The sequence below is a fragment of the Polyodon spathula genome, chromosome 3, assembly GCF_017654505.1.
Source record: "Polyodon spathula isolate WHYD16114869_AA chromosome 3, ASM1765450v1, whole genome shotgun sequence".
NCBI classification, from domain to species: domain Eukaryota; kingdom Metazoa; phylum Chordata; class Actinopteri; order Acipenseriformes; family Polyodontidae; genus Polyodon; species Polyodon spathula.
Window position 1 is genome coordinate 91,195,627 of NC_054536.1, and position 21,312 is coordinate 91,216,938.

Here is a 21,312-nt window from a genome sequence, read left to right on the forward strand (position 1 = left end):
CTGAAGCATGAAGACCTGTGGGAAACATTCTAAAAGCTATTTGTACAGAGTGAAGAGCAGTTGACCACTGTTTTGTTATAACATAGAACACCGAAAAGAAAGAAAATGATAAGCATGCTTTTCTTCTTCCTCTTCGAGAAAGCAGGAATGAATATGTAGTAAAGTAAAACGAGAAGACTGAGGGAAAATCGAAGCATTGGTCTGGAAAAGACATACATATAAAAACATTCTAAATTGGTGTTTGGAGCAACAGAACTGCTATCAACAAAACTGGAGGTTTGTGTGTGTGTGTGTGTGTGTGTGTGGGGGGGGGGGGGGGGGTATTCAAACTGATCTAAATGATGGTCGATGTTAATACTGCCACTGTTTTAATAATTAATAATTGGCCGATAGTTAAAAACATAAATTGCATCTTAAAAAAAAAAACACACACAATCAGGGAGGTTAATATTTCATTGATTTAAACAGCAGCAGTATTTGGATCCACCTCTGTTTAGATAAATAGTCCACATTTAAGAAAAGCACATTGTCGATAATACTGTCACTGTGATATTTACATTACAGTATTATTAAATTGACAGCAGTGTGTCTTAACATGTTCTTGGCTCAATGCAGACCTTTAAAAGGCTAATACTAACTTTCTACCTTTTTACAAACTTAGTCTCACGTTTCATTACTAAAGAAAATTCTAACAGACCCCTTATCATGTCACTAAAGTTTGCCAGTCCTGTTTCTTCACTTTACTATAGCTTTGGTGAAGCCCACTTTTCCAGACAACACATCTGTGATAACAGGTAACTATTACACCCATCACCAGCATTGTTACTTTCTTTGTTTCCTACCTCTCAAGCTAGAGAAATGGATAATGCAATACTACTTTGGACTTTCTGAAAAATACTTTATGAACAATCTGGTAATGCCTGACCACTTTTAATGGATATGAGATGACACTGTTTCTTTTTGAGCTTTTAGAGTTTTGAATGAAACAATATTCATGGCAATGACTCAGCCAATAGTAAAGTGTTTTTCCTCTGTGTGTTGTTTAAAAAAAAAAGGTACACAGTGCTAATTCATTTTGTCATCATTTCAGGTAAATCATGGTTAGGCCGTGTTGACAGTAAATAACGAGGGATTGTTGTATCCGTTCATTCAAATAAAAAGGCTACCACAGACTGATTTGATTTAAAGCAGTTTATGCAACACATGATCTTCTAGTTTGTTAACTGATGCTTACATATCTATTTTGATTTCAAAAATAATTATCTAAAACACTGAAGTTACAAATGAGAACCAGCAAGAAGGGGCATCAATCATATAATGATCCCTCATGAAAACAGTGGCACGACTGCAGTGGCAAGATGAAGTCTGGTAATACCGCGAACTTGATTTCATGAGAAACAGTTCATAAGGCTTTACCATCTTTACCATGCTGTTTTTGAAAGAAATCTGTCGATCATATCGAAGGATCTTTCAGGCTGATCATAAGGCAAAATGTGTCCCCCACCTCGGACAATAACCTAAAGAAGAAAATAAAAATAAACTTATTTCAATAGCATAACAAATCTGACTCTAAACGGAACTACCAAACTCACAATTACAAAACACGCATTTCTACAACATTTAAATATTCTTATCCAAAATGCAGTAATATGTGAAATACTGTGATCGAAGTCTGTTAATGTCCTGTCTGCAAGATGTGGTTCCAGGCTGGAAGTGGACACTCTCTGTTGCAGAGTTCCCTTTAGCCACAGAAAAATAATGATCAATAAATGACAGTGGATGTTTGGTCCAGTGGTTAAAGAAAAGGGCTTGTAACCAGTTGGTCCTCTGCTCAAATCCTGGCTCAGCCACTGACTCACTATACACCCTGAGCAACTTAACCTCCTTGTGCTCCGTCTTTCGGGTGAGACGTTGTTGTAAGTGACTCTGCAGCTGGTGCACAGTTTACACACCCTAGTCTCTAAATCGCCTTGAATAAAGGCGCCTGTTAAAATAAACAAATAATGTTGTTTTGCTGACATGGCATTTTCATGGCAGATACCTTAAGTGCAAAGAAAATAACTTAGTGAAAACTTTATGTCATGTAATTAATATCATGTTGAACATATTCCTGCAACACATTATTGTAGTGGCAGCAGTGGTAAGTAATGTGTTCTGGTATAAAGCCTTCAGCATGTTATGTAACACTTTTCACTGTAGATGAGGCATAACCAATGGAATTCATCTGAACAATTACAGTACAGTCAAAATAAAAAGTTTGCTCCTTGGAGTTTAAGAGATTATTGAAAAGCGCACTGCTGTATGTGGGGGCTGTAATGAATTAACAAAGTGTCTCTGTATTTTCTATTCTCTTACTCCACACTACAGCATGTTGTACAGATTTGCAGGCTTGACTTCAAAGTGGATTTACAAGAAGTCTATTCAGTCATTTTTGACAGAGCTTCCTGCCACCGTCTGGACAGTCTGACACCATCCTACTGTCCAGTGCTTTCACGTCTTTTTCATTCCAGCTCTGCTTCCATTTTAAAAACATCTGCAGTGGAATCAGCCAAGCTTGGAGGGCAAAATTATTTCAGATGTGTTGTAACTAACCCAATGGCTATGTTTACAACATCTGCTGGCACCCAGAGTGGAACTTTCTTTTTCTAGATGTTTTATGTCATTGTACTATACCTTTATAGATTTTGTAAATACACGTTCTAAGCATGGAACGACTGGAGGGTGTAGGCCAGTGGTAGTTTGGTTCAATGGGTCAAAATGTCTCTCATTCAGGGGAAAATTGAAGAATAATGTTCACACCGAGACAAACACTTCCCTGTCTTCTGTAATCTTATGTTATGAAATGCTTATCGCATAACTATAAACAAATAACACAAGGCCACTTACTCATTTAATATGCTCTGAGGGTTTTTTGATTACAGTATATTGTCTTTTAACTTTAAAATATACAGAAATTATAAAAACCAAAAAAAACAAAATAAAAACAAAACAGGGTACACAAAGTGTTTATTCACCATATCTGAAAACCAAAAGATTATTACACAGGACTGGATTTATTCCAAAGAAATTTCCCTTTGATAACTCTATTAGCCTACTACTTAGAAGCCCTTTCGCTTGTTTCATAGGCCTAACTGGACTATTAACATCAAGATCAACAGCAAAAATGTCAATCCCACAATCAACCATACATGCTAGGTGTTTAATGCATTACATGCCAGATACTGAATCAATCCAAAATGCAGATGGATGACAGATCCAGGTATCCAAAACATGCAGCTCTTTTTTTTTTTTTTTAATCATATATGATTTACCTGAATATTTTTCAAAATCTGGAAATGTTTAACATACTACAGTAGATTGACTTGAGGTTTGCGATGAATAAACCCTACCATAAATGTATATCAAAGTGTTAAAGACTGATAGAACTTACCTGATAGAACTCGCCCACCTGACAAACATAGCCAGCAACTTCAGAGTCATCAGGATTGACCTTCCAGAAGAATCTGTCAGCCGCCTTATACTCTTCCACTTTGGACCAAGGGACTGTTGGCAGAAACCTCTCTGTGGGCGGGGCGGCTACTATAATATCAAGCTGTCCACTGTAAATAAGCACCTGATATAGAGGCAAAGAGAGATCAAATTAACAGTCACCACAAATGCAAGCTTCTGTGGGTGGCTATAGCATCTTGTCTTTAATCTGCATTTTGCGGAAAGTGGTTGAAAAGCCTACATTGCAGTTCATCAACATTTTTAGAAGCAGCGTCCCTCCCTTTAATCTAGAAAAACTTATCGGAAGCTGTGCCACATCCTGAAATAGAATAGCACAGATCCAAAAAAAATAAGTATTTAAAAGTTTATGTCTAAAAAACAAAAACATTTTGGTTCATGTTGAAGTAATAATTAAATGAATGGTGACACGTAAACAGGCACCAGCATTTCTAAAACTACCTCTCACCAGTTCATTTAAAATGGGGTGCATTAAGGTACACCTGTACAAGTATAAATGAAATAATCAAATACATTCCATTCATTTCAAATGCTGCCTCATGGGGATTGGTCCAAAACGAGTGAACTGATTTTAGGGGTAATAGCCAGATGACCAGTCAATAATACAGATACAGTGCTCACTCTGCTGAATATCAATAAAATGTGGCTCACACAAAGCAGGGACAGAGAAGTGTTAACTATTTTGACTGCTGTGAGTACCGTGATAGTCAGGGCTGAAAATAAGGGGTGGGGTTGTCATACCCCCCCCCCCCCACTAACTTCACAAAATGACAAACTGATTGCGTGTATTTTCATAGTTTATAATTACTATTATAGCACAATCAGTTAAAACCAGAATGGGAAGGGTTAAGGAATGAATAGTTGTCCAGATTTTTCCTACATCACCTGACCCAGTGTCAAGCTTTCTGTTTGTTCATGTGATTGAAACACTGTACACTGATTGGTTGAATAATCAATTTTTCCAACTATTTGTCTGAAATGCACGAAACAGACACTGCCATCAATTTCAACAAAAAAGAACATATTTAATTTAAACAGTTTTTATTGTGTTGTTGTTTAAATAACACTGGGAACATACGTAGAAAATGCAGGACAAAATTAAAATGCTTGCTGTGAAAGAATTTGATTATGACTATCATAAGACGCACAACGATAAGCATCATAAAGACCTGGTAATCAGCCACACATATATACCATTTAAAATGGTAAATGGCCCCAAAAATCCATTTGAATCTGCTGCGAACTTAAAAAATACTGTTCCAACTGACAGTAGAAGAGTGGGTCGTCCTGCAGTGGTGGCAACAGCAGCAGCTGAAACGGATCATATTGCATTTTCTTTGTTAAAAAATAATAATTATTATTATTATTCAGGTACACTTTAGATTCCTCATGTGTATAACGATATCTGTAAATGCAAACTAGCATTATATTAGGATTGAAGGTTTGGAAGCTAGGTATTAATTGAGAAAAACAACATTTTTTTCTGTTCAAGCATAATTTACAGGAGGTAGAAAAGATCACAGAATGAAAATACATAGTTTTGCAGCTAAATTAAAGTTTGTATTCTCATGTTTCTAGGTATCACAGTTTTCTCAATAGGTCCATTTAAAGTAAACAAATAAGAGCAGGCTACTGTTTTTGGTCAAACTCCCCTAATTTACAGTATATATATATATGCTGCTTTTTATTTATTATTTTGTTTTTTGTATCATCAGTATATGTGCATAATCTAGCTGTGTTTGACTGGTACACTACTGATGAGAACAAATTAATAGGAAGTTAATGTATTGTATAAGTCACATTATTCAGTATTATATAGTTTATGTAAAGAATTTTGATACTTGCAATTTTGATACTTGCAAGTTACAATTGTCCTACTTGTTAATTGCTTAAAGTAAATTTTAAATCAGATTATAATAACACTGTTAATTACTGTGTTTCTATGTAGTTTAATGACCTTTTATTTAAGTGCCGTATGTTTAAAACAATGGGAATATATTTCAGTCACCAACAAATTACTTAATTTTACTGTATTATGACACATAATATAGTGGTTTTCATCACTCTTTTGACATCTTTTTCTGTTGTTTCCAGCTGTACAACCCTGTGTCAGAGACAGTGACTGGGAATGTTCCAGTAATGCAGAGAAGACTATCAACAACTCAGAGCTGGATTTATCAGATATAGACTTGGTCATAGACAAAGATGATGCTCTTGAGCGTTCTTGGCATAGTTGTGCTGGGGAATTCGGTTGCCTCTACAAAGTTGTAATATACTGTTAGAGGACGTAAGGAATGAATCAGTACCTCATATTGAAATTTTTTTGCAAGAAACTGCTCATATTGCAGAGCAAATAACACTAAAAGCAAAGACACTACAAACAAATGCAACACTTGTGCTACAGCATATACAGAATGAGAAGGAGCCATTCATACAAGTGAAGAAGATCCTATCCCTCCCCATGATCCTGGAGAGTGAGTTGGTACTTTGACTGAAAACCAAAAGCACTACCTTATACAGTTAGGACCTCACCAGCCCAAACTCTGTCGTTTTCCCAGGAATAATGACGTACCACAAAATAAAATTACAGTGGATACTAAGATGGTGTCTCATGTACCCAATAAAAATGAGTAAGTCTTCTTCTGGTCACCAATTTTAAAATTATTTTGTCCCAATAGCATGATGCTGCCACCACCATGCCTGACTGTAGGGATGGTGTTGACTGGGAGATGTGCTGGGTTGGGTCTGCGCAAAACATAACACTTGGCATTTAGACCAAAAACTTCCAACTTGGTTTGACCACGACACCTTTTGCCACATTTTTGCAGGATCACTCAGATGCTTTGTTGCAAACTCTAAATGCGGGCTTTGAGATGGCTTATTTTTAGTAATGGCTTCTTTCTTGCCACCCTGCCATACAGGCTACTTTTTCTGTTGTGGATATTGTTGACTGATGCACATTTTCTCCCATCTCAGCCAATGAACTCTAACTCTTTCAAAGTTGTCGTTGGCACGCACTTCAATTCACTATGTAGATTTCATATGTGAAAAAAACACATGCATTATAGCTATTCTAAGGGATGGAAATGGCTGTACCATGTATTTCTTTCAAAAATGCAAATGTGAGTTCTGTATATCTAATGGAAGTGCATGACAGGAAGGACTTATTTATAGAATTGTTAATTAACTATAACTACTTTACAAGGACAGTTTATATTACAAGAAAGAACAATTAAAGCACAGCAGAACTGAAACAGCACAGTATTTGCTGAACCTCTATAGGCATTTTATTGTGCAATATGGTAACAATTAAACCATTTGCAATGCTGGGATACAGTACTGAAACACTGCACTGTACTAGAATATACAACCATGACTGAATCTGATTAATGATGATCTTAATCTAGAACACACACATTGCAGGGTTCATCATAGACACAGCCAATTCACCTACGCCAAGCTTATATTAGATGTGTAAACTGTTAACCTTTTAATAATGACTAAACTTGCAGTTTATTACTGTCCGATGTGCATATGTTTGTCATGCATAGGGCACCATATTTATGAAGGTTTTCAGATGTTGAATTTAAAGCTACCAAGTACAGCGTTACATAATTAGTATGCTTATTAATATGTATTGTTAAAAAAACATGCTTCGTCAATATTCTTGAGCACAGGCAGCAAGCTAGCAAACAGGCTTCTACAAAGAAGTGCTGCATGAAACAGCTATCGGGCTGGTAAATATAAATTAAGACTTGTTAACTTAATAACTCAGTAGGTGTTTGATGTTATAGTTACTTTACTTAAAAAATAAATTAAATAAATTAAATAAATAAAAAAATTCTCTATCCAGGACTGAGTTCCACTAACTTGTTATCCTGGGCAAATCAAACAAAGGGTAATAATTGCACACACCATACATACATACATGTACCATGCACAATGAACAAAGACGAATACCATCTAGCAACTACGCTAATGAATAACAGTCACAACTAACACAAACAGCTGTAAACTGTTAAAAGTATAAAAAAAACACAATTTGAAAAAGCTGACCCACTTTTTAAATCTGTATCTAAAGTGATACAGCATTAGCCAAAACAATGATCTTCCATGTTTGTGTAAAACTGTACATCATTGTGCAGCTTGAGGTAAGAAGGTTAACAGTACTACACATTAATAAATGCCCAACACATGAATATAGATGATGGTAGTTCATAAAGATCTCATAGAACTTGTTTATTTTAGGCAACTTTAGGTAGAAGTTCTCTGTCATTTTCGCAGCAGGGAGAGGGAAACTCCTGCCACATAAGAAAGTTTACAAATGAGAGGAGGCCATTCAGCCCATCTTGCTCATTTGGTTGCTAGTATTGATCCCAGAATCTCAGCAAGCAGCTTCTTGAAAGATCCCAGGGTGTCAGCTTCAACAACATTACTGGGGAGTTGGTTCCAGACTCTCACAATTCTCTGTATATCACTGCAGTGTGGCTCATTTGTGTTGAAATTCCTCACAGATAACACTGTGCTCCTTTCCCAGGGATCCAGTGACCCTCATCTCTGACATGCTGTGGTTTCCTGTTTGTGGAAATGGTTGTCAGCAGCCCTTGCTGTTCCAATCTGCCGCGCAGGCCCAGCTGACAGACATGCCTCGTTGATTTCCTTTGCTCTTATGTTGACTGATTATTATCACTTGAAAGAGACCTTGATACAGATGCTATACTATTACATCTTATACTATTACATCTTCCTAATCGGCTTAGGAAATTCTCTTTATAAAAAACAGGAGTTCTGTGACTTCACCTGGAGGCGTTGTGTTTTGTACAGCCTTGGATATTTAAATTGCTTTTTACTAAAATCAGTTGTGCCAGGCCTCCTCGCCTATAAATTCAAATGAAAGAAGTGCTTTTATGGTCTCCATTGTACAGTCTGCCCAGATAGGTGTCTTTTAAGTCAAAATACTATAGCCAGTTTTCAATACTCAGACATATAGCTGCATCAGGTCATTTCTACAAATGTTTTGCCCACAGCACTTCACTCAAAACAAACACATACTGACTAACGTGACTTTCTGTTCATTCCCGACATTCTGGTGATCCCCTTTCAGAATCCAGTCTAAAGACCAAGTACAACACACCAGAGTGTAACCAACACCCTGCCCCTAGTGGATGTAAGAAATAAAACCAGTAAGGAATACCACAAAAGTCAGATGTCTTAGAATAGGCTCGTAGGCATGTCTTAGAATAGGCTCGTAAAAATAATGCTATTTCTGGGAGAGAAAATAAATGTAAGGTCACACCTATACTAACACGAATACTAATACTAATCCCACTTTGGAATAACTAGCTGAAGGATTGTTATGGTTCGTGGTCTTATAATATTATCTTAACTAATATTGTAGCTATTTAAGAATATGTGTGTGTGTGTGTGTGCAAGATAAATTGAATAAAGACCTTTTGACATATTACCTTTTTGAGAAAAATTGAGAGGAAAAAGAAAGCAATGCTCTTTGTTCATCTGGGGCCTCAGCTGTAGATAGATACCTGCAGCCATTTAAAATAACAGCTAAATTAGTGATGCATTACAACAGGCTACCATGATATTTAAAGTGACCTCAAGTTTCATTTGGTCTGCACTGCGAAAAGAGCAAGCCACGGGCCTCTTCTATAATCACAACAGACTCAGATTTAATTTAATGAGCTGCAGACTGAAAATGAACAGGGGCTCTAGCGTTACACATGTCAAAGTTCCCTCACTGCAAACCACATGGGAGCTATTATCCCTACAGAGAGCAACATAGCCACTTCCTGAGCTTTTGGGCAAAGTGACATTGGATGTTCAGATTAAACTTCATTAGTGAAAAATGGATGTTCTTGTGCTGTTTATGGAGAAGTAAAACACATGAATAATGGTCTATCTGTAAACCAGCAAACCAAGTAAGATTAAAGCCACTGCAATACATACATACACACATACATACAGTATATCTCGTGATGTAGCATCCTAGCCAAATGAAACAAAACACAGGAACAAATCAAGAGTTTTAACAAAACATTAGAAACCCCAAAACTCTTAAAAATAAAATGAATACCACACCCAAGATCCGGCTAGCACGGTGCTTTCCACTCTTTCTGTTTCTCCCACTCTCTGCTTCAAGCACTCACCCACACAACCCACACCAAACATTCATCCTTTGTTCTCTTTTACAGGGTGTGGCCAGGGGTAGATTGACAATTAATCATTCAATTACCCCCTGGCCACATGCCACACTTTTCCAACCATTCCTCAAATCACTTAAACAATTGAACACAATTTCCATCACCACAAACATGCATCTATATGCAGAGCCTCTGCACACACACCCCCCCGCTACAACACACACACACACACACACACACAGAACAAAGCTTAATGCTAATACTAACAATAATAACAGCAGCAGGTACAGGGCATTCCCATTAGCAAGATCTTAATGCAAGAAATAACTATTTAACACAGGAAATTCGCTCTGGGTCTGCCAAGAAGGAAACTTTTAATGCTGTGGGAAGTTCTGCCCATTCTGCTGACAATAAATATAAACCCCACATTTCCATAATGTGATAAGTAACATGCTGTTTAACTATACATGTTAAATCATACCGTAGTTTGCCGAGCCAAAACCCCTTATTGAATATTCATTGGATTTTAATAAATTAACTTGAATTGAAAGCCAGGTCCAATTGGCTTGTTCTTTCACAATGGCTTACGATGATTGACAAGTTAAGTATATATGTTTAGTGATTTGCCAGTGATACCATTATATGTGTACCTCAAATACGACACTTTGAACAAAGTGCTGCAGTTAAACATGGTTTTGCCCCTGCATGCCCTCCATTTACATTGACACAAACACATACCTACTGTCTAGTCTTCACAATAAAATGAAAGAAGGCTCCGAGTGGACCACAAGTTTAACCAATAAAAATCAGAACAATGGTCTACATGGGACAGGGCTAACTGGAATGCTGCCTTTCCACTTAGTGACTGAAAAACAAGATGAACACAATCTTTTCTAAAGAAACAACACTACAGGAAAAAAAAAAAAACATCAATGTTGAACAGTAACTGAACCTTGTAAGCTTTGGCACAAGTAACATAACAAACAATTACTGCACTCTGCTTTGTAAATGTTGGGCTGCTTTTTACATTTCATGTAATCTAGTATTTGAGCCATATTTAAGTAGCTTAACTTTCATACTGCACTTAAAAAAAATAAAAAAAATAAACCAACAACAACAACAACAACATGTGGCTTTTACAGTAGCCTAAACACTAATAAAATGATTATAAATATGATTGTTCCATATTCTAACATAATTTATATTAAACCATTAATATTTCCTTCTAAAATAATTACATGGCAGACTATTAATAAAATACCACGGAAAATCACACATAATTTATTCATGTACAAACACACTTTGCTTAAACTTTTGAATGAACTGGAGGCTGGCCACATGTAAAAGCTGTAGTAGAAGCCTTTTTTCCCTAATGTTTACTCTTGTGAAACACTAAAACAACTGCAGGAAAAGCCATACTTGTTTGATGTCCCTCACAGGAAGAAGTGCTTTTTGCTAAAAAAAAGGTTAAATAATTTGAAGCCTGGGGGAAATTAATTTTCCTGTGTTGTAATGAGGGCCATGTCAAACTTTTGGAAGGCCACTAGCCAGTTAAAAGATGTGTCTGTGTGTGTGGAGCCTGTGCACTGTGGCAGGGTGTCTCACCCTGTGAGTATTTTGTGTTGTATGTAGTGTGTTATTGTTGGTGTATGTATTGGTGCACCGGTGATTTAAAATGTATACAGTCAAACTTGTATTAAGAGACCATTCAAAGGACAGTCTAATAGTGGTCTCAACACAGGTGGTCTCTTAAAAGGGGGCACATAACTTATGAATTTACTATTAGTCTCTAACATGCTTTCCTGCAATTATGTATGTCTTACATACACTGTAAAAGCCAGAAGATGTAATATGAGCAAAAGGAAGTATGTAACTTAATAACATTCATTTACATAATGCATTTACAAAACTAATTATTTTGTGAAAGTAATGAATACTTTCCTGTCTTAGGTCACACAAATGTTTTAAATCCTTTGCAAATTTCAATGCCTGTGCCTGCCTTTCATTGCATCCTGAAACCAACGCCAGCATGAACAGAAGCTCTTTTTTGATTACTGCGCACATTGTTTCCATATTTTTTTAACGGTTTGCCTTTAAGTCTTAAGCTGCTACATCCTAATTACACCGTGTAACAATTTTATTTTATTTTTTTTTGTTCCTGGGTAGTAAGTGTTATTTCCTAATTGCTTATGCCTCAAAAGTATAGAAAATGGCTATTATTCCCCACAAACTTTGCTTTTGTGACCAGGGCAGTGATATTTCAAACACTATTTCCAATGGGAAAACGAGCAAATGTGTGTCTTTTCGTTCACATAAAGTCAGAAAAAAACAACATATGAATCCAAATTAACATGTATTTATACTAAAGTAATACAAAAATGACTACAGAAGATTTAGAAGTGAGTAGTTTTTCGAGATTTACGATTATACTGTAAATACATTAGATAAAAAGAAGTGACTAGTAATTGACAGTTAGTATTTGACAATTTAATTAATATACTAAATCGGCTCAAAACACAGTCACGTGAACAAAAATAAAAACTTCAAACTTCAAGCCCTAGTTCTTTCCGTTTCAAAATGTTGTATCTGCATCTTTCTAGTGCCGATTAAAGTTTAATAACTTTAATTATGTCATCTACGGAGGACCTTTTGTTTCTCTACGTTTTCTCTCTTCCTTTACAGGAGAGCGCTGTTGTTTTATTGATTATGGATAAAAGACCACTAACACGGTTACCGTATTCCTTTGAATTTTCCATTTAAAACCATATTTTTCTTATAACAATAGCCCTGTGTAAGGGTGCTTAATACAGGTTTGAGTCCGTTGCTGGGTAAGAGAATTGTGGCCGATGGTTGCGTTAGACAGGTGGTCGCTTAATACAGTTAAATAAAAGCACAAATATCACTGGGAGGAATTTAAAGTGGTCACTTAGACCAGGTGGTCACTAAGTAAAGGTGGTCACATGAGCAGGTTTTCACTGTATTTGTATTTAGACACAGATTGCACAATCAATTCACACCCACAGGGATTGCACAATCACTTCACGTGCAGAATAAAGCCTGTATTTGTAAGTGGGCACGGGCAGTGCACAAATTAATTCAACTGCTGGGATTCAAGTGAATTAGTAATTGAATCCTGGCACATCTGTATATATAGATGCACAATTCACTCAGTCAGGGTTAGGTGTACAGTGACGTGGTACAGGAGACGGAGAGGAGAGAAAAAAAGAAAGCAATTGCTACTTGTGCTGGTTCAAAATCAGCACAATACTTGTTTGGTTGAGTGTTTGTTTTGTTTGTTCTGTTTTGTTAAACCTTTTATTTTGTTCAATTACTATTTACAATAAACCGGTGCAACAGTACATTTACTTAAGTACTGTTGTCTTTAGTTCCTGGCCTGACATCACCACCAGCCAGCCTGTTCACATGCACCCAGGGCACAAAACACATGTGAAGACAAGCTGGGTGTAATGGGTCACAATGAAAAGATCACATGCCTGATGGCATGCTAAGAAAGCATACATAATTGCTAATGTAATACAATATATTATTGAGCATTAACATTTGCCAATTGAAAATATGACCAGGCTACAGTTAAAAAAATGAACTAAAAATTAAAGTAATTAACTAAGAATTGGCATCTACTCTTGGTTTCCAATAGACATGATCATATCTCAGAACCTAAGTGACCTCAATTCTTGAGGTTTCTTCAGAGATGTTCATCTAGAACTTTATACACTCACATACATCAACTCAAACTCAGAAGCAGAAACATAATTTCTAGCTTATACTTCTAGTCATGCATGCATTTATAAAAATGACAAAACTGAATATGAAATGTGTAGAAATTAGTCCAGATGTGTATTGGTTGCATTTTTCTGAAACAAATTTAAAAAAAAAAAAAAGTCTACTTACCATTTCCTGCTTGTTTGTTAACTGACCAGTTAAAAACAGCATAAGTTTAATTGGCAGTGTTACACAACCGTGAATCAAATTACTGAATTTGTGTTTGAGGCGGCTACTGTCATTTAAATAGAGCGTGGTTTGTTTCCAGCACGTGGAATACCATTAAAGCCAATACGAGTACAGTGGAAGAATCTGTGTGTAGTGTCAGCAGCACTTACCCTGTAATTATCCATCACTACTGCTAACCACGGTTTGATTGTCTTCATCACATCCTCAAGCAAGTGCTTTTCCACTTCTGACCCATCATGGAAAGTTAGGTTACCCACGTGAACAGACTACCTCACTTCTGACAGTGATAAAAACTTGCCAAAGTATGACTGAGCTACAGGCTCCTGCGAAAAAAGATAAATCAATCAAAAAGTTTCTGAGAAGTTTCTGATCTTTTCTTACAGATAAGTGACATGTGGCCAGAAATGTTTCAAATTTAAATCCAACATGTCACCGCTAGTATCTGACATTGGGCAGGATCAATGGGACCCATTTCTGCCACAGCGTAACACTGTGCATTTTTTCAAAGGAATACAATCTCTCTTTAGTTATTAAATTAGAGTAGTCAATAAAATAAAAAATACAGAGTCTAGTTGTAGGGAGTGTAATGAAAAACAGAACACCCTGAATACGTACGTGCTTTTTTCTCTGAAAGAATATGTGTATAATCTTCATGCTAAGTATTTTTAATATGCCAGTTATTGTACATCAGTATACAACCAGCAACAATTACATTGTATTTATTTTTTTAACTGTGGAACGATTAAGTCTCCAACCAAAACTCACCGCAGACTCATCACGACGCACAAGTGCTCTCTGGGAGTTAAGACGGTTCTTCTGTCTCTATGCCAACCCAATACTTGGGCTTCCTGAGCGGTGGCCAACAAAGGGCCCATTTAGAACCATGGTGTGTGTTGTGAGTTTCCTGAAGTGAACACCTGCCCACTAGGAATTAGGGTGGAATCACCAGAGCTCAATTTACAGTTGCCTTAAACAGCCACAAGATTGAAATGACTTCCACAAGAGCCCTGCTGAAAATGGGCAGGAATTGGTCTAGAAAGGAATGACTATTTTATTTTACTCCATTAGACATATACCCACCTTATTATTCAGAACTCAAATGTGAGCCTGCTTTTTAAAGGCTTAGAAGCAGAATTTTTCAACCTTCCCAGGCTGGGATTTAAAATTGAACAGGAAAATGTTCAGATTAAACTTGACTCTGGTATAAAGTATACAAAGTGTAAAACATTCAGATTTTCTTGTCCATCTGCACACTGTATAACAGACTGGATGTTCAATCATAGGCAGCAAACAGGTTAAAGGCAATGTGGTTAATCTTTCTATCAGCAAAGTGCCTTCAAACCTACATTTTTCAAAAGATACCTTTTTGTACTGTGCATCACTTTCTCTCTGCAGCAATACCAACTGTATGCAATACATGTAAAAAACATGACTAGCTATGTATGTGGAATTTTTCAATTCTATTAATTCATATTTGAACCAGAACAGAGGAGGTTTGGAAACATAATCTGAAATACTTTATTTTAATTGACACTTTTTATATAAAATCTTGATTTTAAATGGAAAGATGATAAACCTGCATTTACCTGACACTGAAGTAAATTGAAATAATTTGTACAGCCTGTGACATTCTGATAGAAAGAAGGGTATGGAATTGTGTCTCCATTAAGCAAGACATCAAAAACCTGGAAAACAACAATTGAAAATGAAAAGATACAATTTTACAGCGCGCAATGAAGAGAATAAAAACTGTTTATAGTTGACTGAAAACCTGTTTCCCACTATTTTTCTAGGCAGCGGAAGTAACAAATTGGAAGCATATGTTGCATGAAAGCTTTTCCCAATACAAGAGCCTTCTCATCCCTAACCAACCTGAGATTATACATAGAAAGTAAATGCCATGAATGTAAAACTTACCAATACACTTGAAAACTACCCACACAGTTAAATAAATACATTTATTACATTTTAATATCCTATAATACCTTTTTAGTTTAACTTTATATACCACGATAAAATCATAGAAGTGTAAGATGGTAAAACACAGGTAAAATATACACATACTCTAACTTAGGCAGTGGAGAGTGAAGTAGCAAGGAAGGAGTGACATTGTGTGGCTCTCAAAGCAGCCATCAATTTGTCTGATGATATCTTGTGGCACTGGCGGCCAGCATGTACCCAGAAACATACTGTATTGGTCACCACTATGTTGTGACCGAAACTGGATATACTGTACAGTGGGTAGATTAGATTTTGGCTTGGCATGAGCATTAACAGTAGAGTAAGGAAAAGCATAGTAAGCTGCAGAGATTACTGAGCAAATTTAGCATGATATAATGGTAAAAGGGACAGATTTGACTGACCATTACGATCTACAAAAGACACTCAGACTTATAGACTATGGGAACTGTTTAAGTGTTGGCTGAGAAGCTATAATCAGTGTGCCAGTTTATACTAGCAGACTTCACAGCTGCAGTGGGTTAATTTTCGGTACCACACTTGCATATTTTAAAGACTTTTGTTAACCCCGGAAAGTCTGTGTTTAAAAGTTATTTGCTGGTGTTTTCAATTATTATATACAAATACAGCCTACATGCAGCCTGAGGTATGTCACAGTCTCATTGAAGCACAGGGATACATGGAAAAAGTGATTTTGTTTCTGTCAATGATCCTACAGCTGAAGATCAGTGAGCATTTGTGTTTAGGGTGTTTTTAGAGTGGGGTTATGTAGTTCAAGACACCCATTGTAAAGATTTGAATCCCCAAGTAAAATTGGTGAAATGTAACATTTTAGAACCAAAGAGTTTAATAAGAAGCATTAATGTAAATGAGAATTTGGTTAACAGGTTAAATAAACAAATAAAAATGTTGTCATGTCTTTAGTTTTGTGATATAATCAACAAAAAAAAGACATTGATAAAGATGAAACACTTGTTTCTTAGCTAATATCTGCTTTTTAAAGTACAGCTGAGATGTTTTACTATCCTCATACACTTAGGAAGGATTTGGTCACCAAACTGTTTCGGAAGCTTTTTTTTTCTGTTGAATTCATTGTCCAAGAACCAGCTTTAAACCTTGTGGAAAACCTCTCTAAATAAACCAACCCCCCCCCCCCCCCCCCCCCCCCCAGTCCCCAGGCTGCTCTTTCCTCTACTCAGATGGTTTAGATTTTAAGGCCATGGTAGAGCCCTCTGGTGCATACTTCAAAGGCTTCGACCCATTTCTTCTGCTGGATGTAGTTCACTACCAAATCAGCTTGCTGTTGAACAAACTGTTTCTGCTTCTCATCCACTACGCCACTCTGGTACATGAACTCCACGTAGCTGGCCAACATCTGCCCAGCATACACATTGAACAAAGAACAATAAAGTAAAATAGGTTAACCTTCAAAATTAAATTAACAAACAAACATCTCACAATCATGACTTCAAATCAACTTACAAAAAAAAAAAAAATTATTTTAAATCCAGTAACTGTAGCATGTGGTAGGCATTAGTAATTGAAAGCCATTAGGAAGTTATCCACGAAAGGACTTCCTTTTATCATGATAGGTCTACAACATAAAATATGCATTTGTCCTAATTAGAAGTAAAAGAACCTACCACTTCAGGATCACAGAGGTCGTCTCCAATTGCAACCCCGTTGAAGTTGATCTTGATTTTAGAAGAGGCATTGTTCTTGTGGATGTAGTAACCAATCGCAGGAACATACTTCCCAGCATAAGACTAAAGAAGAAAAAGCTTTTGATATGTAATCACTGTAAGAAAAGAAGCTACTCCTTGACGACTGATCACTAAAGTCTAAAGTGGTTGATTTATCCACCTTGAATATCAAAATCTGGTTCTTGCAGACTCTCCGGGAAGGCTATTCTGTAATAGGAAGAAAAAATTCCTTTCCACCACACAAGACGGATATAATACAAATTCAATAGCAGATCAAATGTTTTTGTGATTAGTTTCGGGTTTAAGATCTGATTATGTTTACAGTTTATTTATTTTGGTAGCTTCCCAGTAATCAAGGCAATACAGAAAGACAAATTGTAGGTATATCCTTCCAAAAAACATTATTGTGGTGCGGCTATAAAAGCAAAAAGCTATCAATCTTTTGTAAACTAGATTCAACTAGATTCTGCTAACTAGATTCAAACAGTCAGTACAACATATCATAGATGTTTATGGCAAGTCTTTAAGTTAATTGTCAGGGGTATTTGTTTGGGGGGGGGGGGCTCACATGAACACTTACAGTTGATAGTTCAAATAATCAATTTGTTCATCAAATTGATAGATCGATATGTCTATCAGCCTATCAGTATGACTAGCTACTGTAAAGAAACATACTTAATTTTATTGCAGGAGAACTGACAAGTTTACAGGTCTAACAATGTTATGGTTTTATGTAGCTGAAAAATATATTGCAAATACAGTAGTAGGAATTATGAAAAAAATATAACTGCTCTACTGAAACATGATTAAGAATATTATACATGATATGAGGAAGGGTGTTACAAATGTGATTAAAATCCCCTGTACATATAGTTCATTAAAACAGTAGATAGTCACCTCTCCTGTTGCACAGAATTCATTGTTCTGGTACTCTGAGAATATCTGAAAGAACTTGGTAAGTGCACTGTGGGAACAGAAACACAGCATTAGGGACAGCTCTACATTAACACAGCACACATTATTGCAGGACATCCCTTCTTACAGACAGCAGACAGTATTAAAATGCTTGACAGATGAATTTGTGTCTGAAACACCGATAGAAATGAACTTTGTTTCTAACCTGTACAAGTCTCTCCCCACATCGTCCTGATTGCGAGCACATCCCTTGTCATCATCAGTGAAACTAAATCCAGTGCCAACCTAATGAAGAGAGAATAACACAAATGTTCACACAGAGGCAGGCACTTTCATCTCAACATAATATTTATAATACATATTATAGTCAAATATCTTTAATTAGTTTTATACAACATGATGACTCTTAATAATGTAAGCCTGCATAATGTTATTTTTTGTTATTTAGTTAGAGTTGAGCAATTTAGGTAAACTTCGGCTACGATAATTAGAAAAAACCCCTACATTTCAACATGTACCACAATAGGGCTACAATTGATGGATCGTACATTTTATTTCTAGTATGTAGAACAGCTCTGTAGGCTGGAAGTAATAAACATCTGACATCTTAACATCTGAGGAAAGCAAACATTTTGAACTATGGTATCAGAGATATCACCAGTTTAACTTATGGCAGGCAAATTCTCTGCTAGGGCAATATTTCAGTATATTGAAGTACCCAAGCGCCACTTGGCATATGCTTGTGATAAGGTCTGAAGGAAGTACTCCCTAGCACGAAGTATATTATGCACCGTCCACAGAGGTCAGAGTTCAGGTACTTCCATTCCCAGTGGGATGCAACACTGACATGCGATGTCAGACAGAAACCTACAGAAGTATATGAGTATGCCCCTTGAGCTGGGTAGGTAGTTCAACAAGGTTAAACTAAAACAGCTGCGAATGCTTTAGAAAATGACCATTTAAACAGATTCCAGAACTAAAAATGTCAAAGAAACACCACATTTCAAGTTACAACATTAAAAATAAACCCTTACCGTATGATGGACTGTACATTATGTATTCATTTCTATTTTTGAAACTTTTGAAAAACGTGGGAGTACAGTAATTCTCATTTTGTGCCCCACCCCCACAGTATTGTAAGTGGTATAAAATCCCCAATCTTATTTCTCAATATACAAGGTCCTCCACCCTACTCTGCTTCACATGAAATCAGGACAGTTCAAACACATTGTAATCAGATTGTTTAAGATGCTGTATACCAAGATACAGCAAACACAAACGCTTTAAAACATGGTTCCTGATCTGTGATTTATTGCGTGACCTTCTAAACAAGACTTCTTTGTAAATAATTTGATCAAGTCTTGCAAAAAATGCATAATTCAACATTTTTAATGTGCAAAACTTCAACGTTTTGAATATATATATATATATATATATATTTATATATATTATATATATATATATATATATATAATATGTAAATTTCATATATAGTTAATCCACTCCAGGTATTTTATTTGTCTTACACTTATATTCCAACTAATCATGTATTAATATTGGTAACAGGGTATGACAAAAAGCACAAAAATGTTTTTTTAACAATAGGTGTTGGTAATATTGGATCATAGATGAGTGGCGGTATAACATTACAAATTCTCTTGTGCAGAAGTTCACCTTTAAGTCCTTGTCGCACATCTTAGATAGGGTTAACAGATCAAACGATCAAAGTGCATGAACTGAACAATAATTTTAAATGGTTGTTCCCATTACTTTAAGCATACTGTGTATTTTCAGAAGAAGTTAGATGAAAATCACGTACTGGATTATCAATGTACAGCACTGAATATTTTGAGGTCCATGGAAACTTCCTTGCACCCACTGCATATAAAAATACAAGAGTGTTAAACCAAGGTGACATTTTAGATAAAAAGAACTGAACCGTAAAAAGGCCATTTGGTTACATTACTGATTCAATAATTTCGATAGAAATGTCTTTCAAGATTCATATGATTTATGAGCTGCAGAAGTACAGTTGATATAACTCCATATAAAGCCTTTTTAGAATTAGCAAGAAATTACAAGGATGTATGGTGGAGATGCACGTTTTCCTTTCTTTTCTGAAAAAAAACGGCGCTAATGTTTAGTCCATTACAGGACTATATTGCGCATATTTTATATTGACGAAGATCCTAGCATTTGTTATAACAGATTTAAATGAAAGAGAACCAAAAAATAAAAATAAAAACACAAAGGTGAAGAAAAAAAGGTGAAGAAGCAGCACACGCCTAAATGTCTTTCTTTCGAATACACTTTTGAAATGAATACTTACCAGTAAGGTTTTGATACACAACATAAGGTCCGTGTTCAACAAACAGTCCAAACATTGAAGTCCCTCCTGGACAGCCCTGCAGCCACAGTAACATTGGTGCGGTCTCAGGTCTCACCTAAACATTGCAAGCACATTTAACATTACTCTGTACAACTGAAACTGTACTAAACAGGGAAGCAGATCAGATACAACAGAACAGAACTTAGTTAAAGAAGTGTTAAAAATGTGCAAGATGATTCTTCAGAACTTCAATGTTCCCATTATACACATCACTGAACATAGATAGAGCACTGGCAAGGACAGCGAGAAGCAGATATGGTATCTACAAATTAAATCTAAATAAAGTAGCTTAGACAGTAATGACAGGCCAGAGGTAAGGGGGCACATATAGTTAACCAGGCCTGCTGCACACTTCTGTAATAAGCTTGTGGTATATTTTCATTGTCATCAAGGTACACCACTAGATAGCAATGTGTGCATGTTTCAGTGCCTGATATTCGAGTTATTTCTAATGAGAGTTGTGCAACACAAATGTTATGTTCAGTACTGTGTCATCTCAACAGAAGTTGTACACAGATAATTCTACTTCTTGCACAGCTTGTACTGCCCTGGAAAAGCTTTTACAGATGACTTACTATGTACACATGAATGAACAGTGCTCTTTAGTGATATGGATCTGTACTGAGTAACATACAGATGTGCATAATGCGTTACTTTAATAAGTGATATTTATTATTCAATATAACTTGATTTGTAGATACATTCTCAGCCT

The 21,312-nt window shown here is 36.2% G+C and overlaps 1 pseudogene; it reads right to left on the reverse strand.

The window, feature by feature from the left end:
• Positions 1-1,306: 1,306 nt before the first annotated feature.
• Positions 1,307-21,312, reverse strand: part of LOC121309581 — a 21,912-nt pseudogene continuing 1,906 nt past the window's right edge.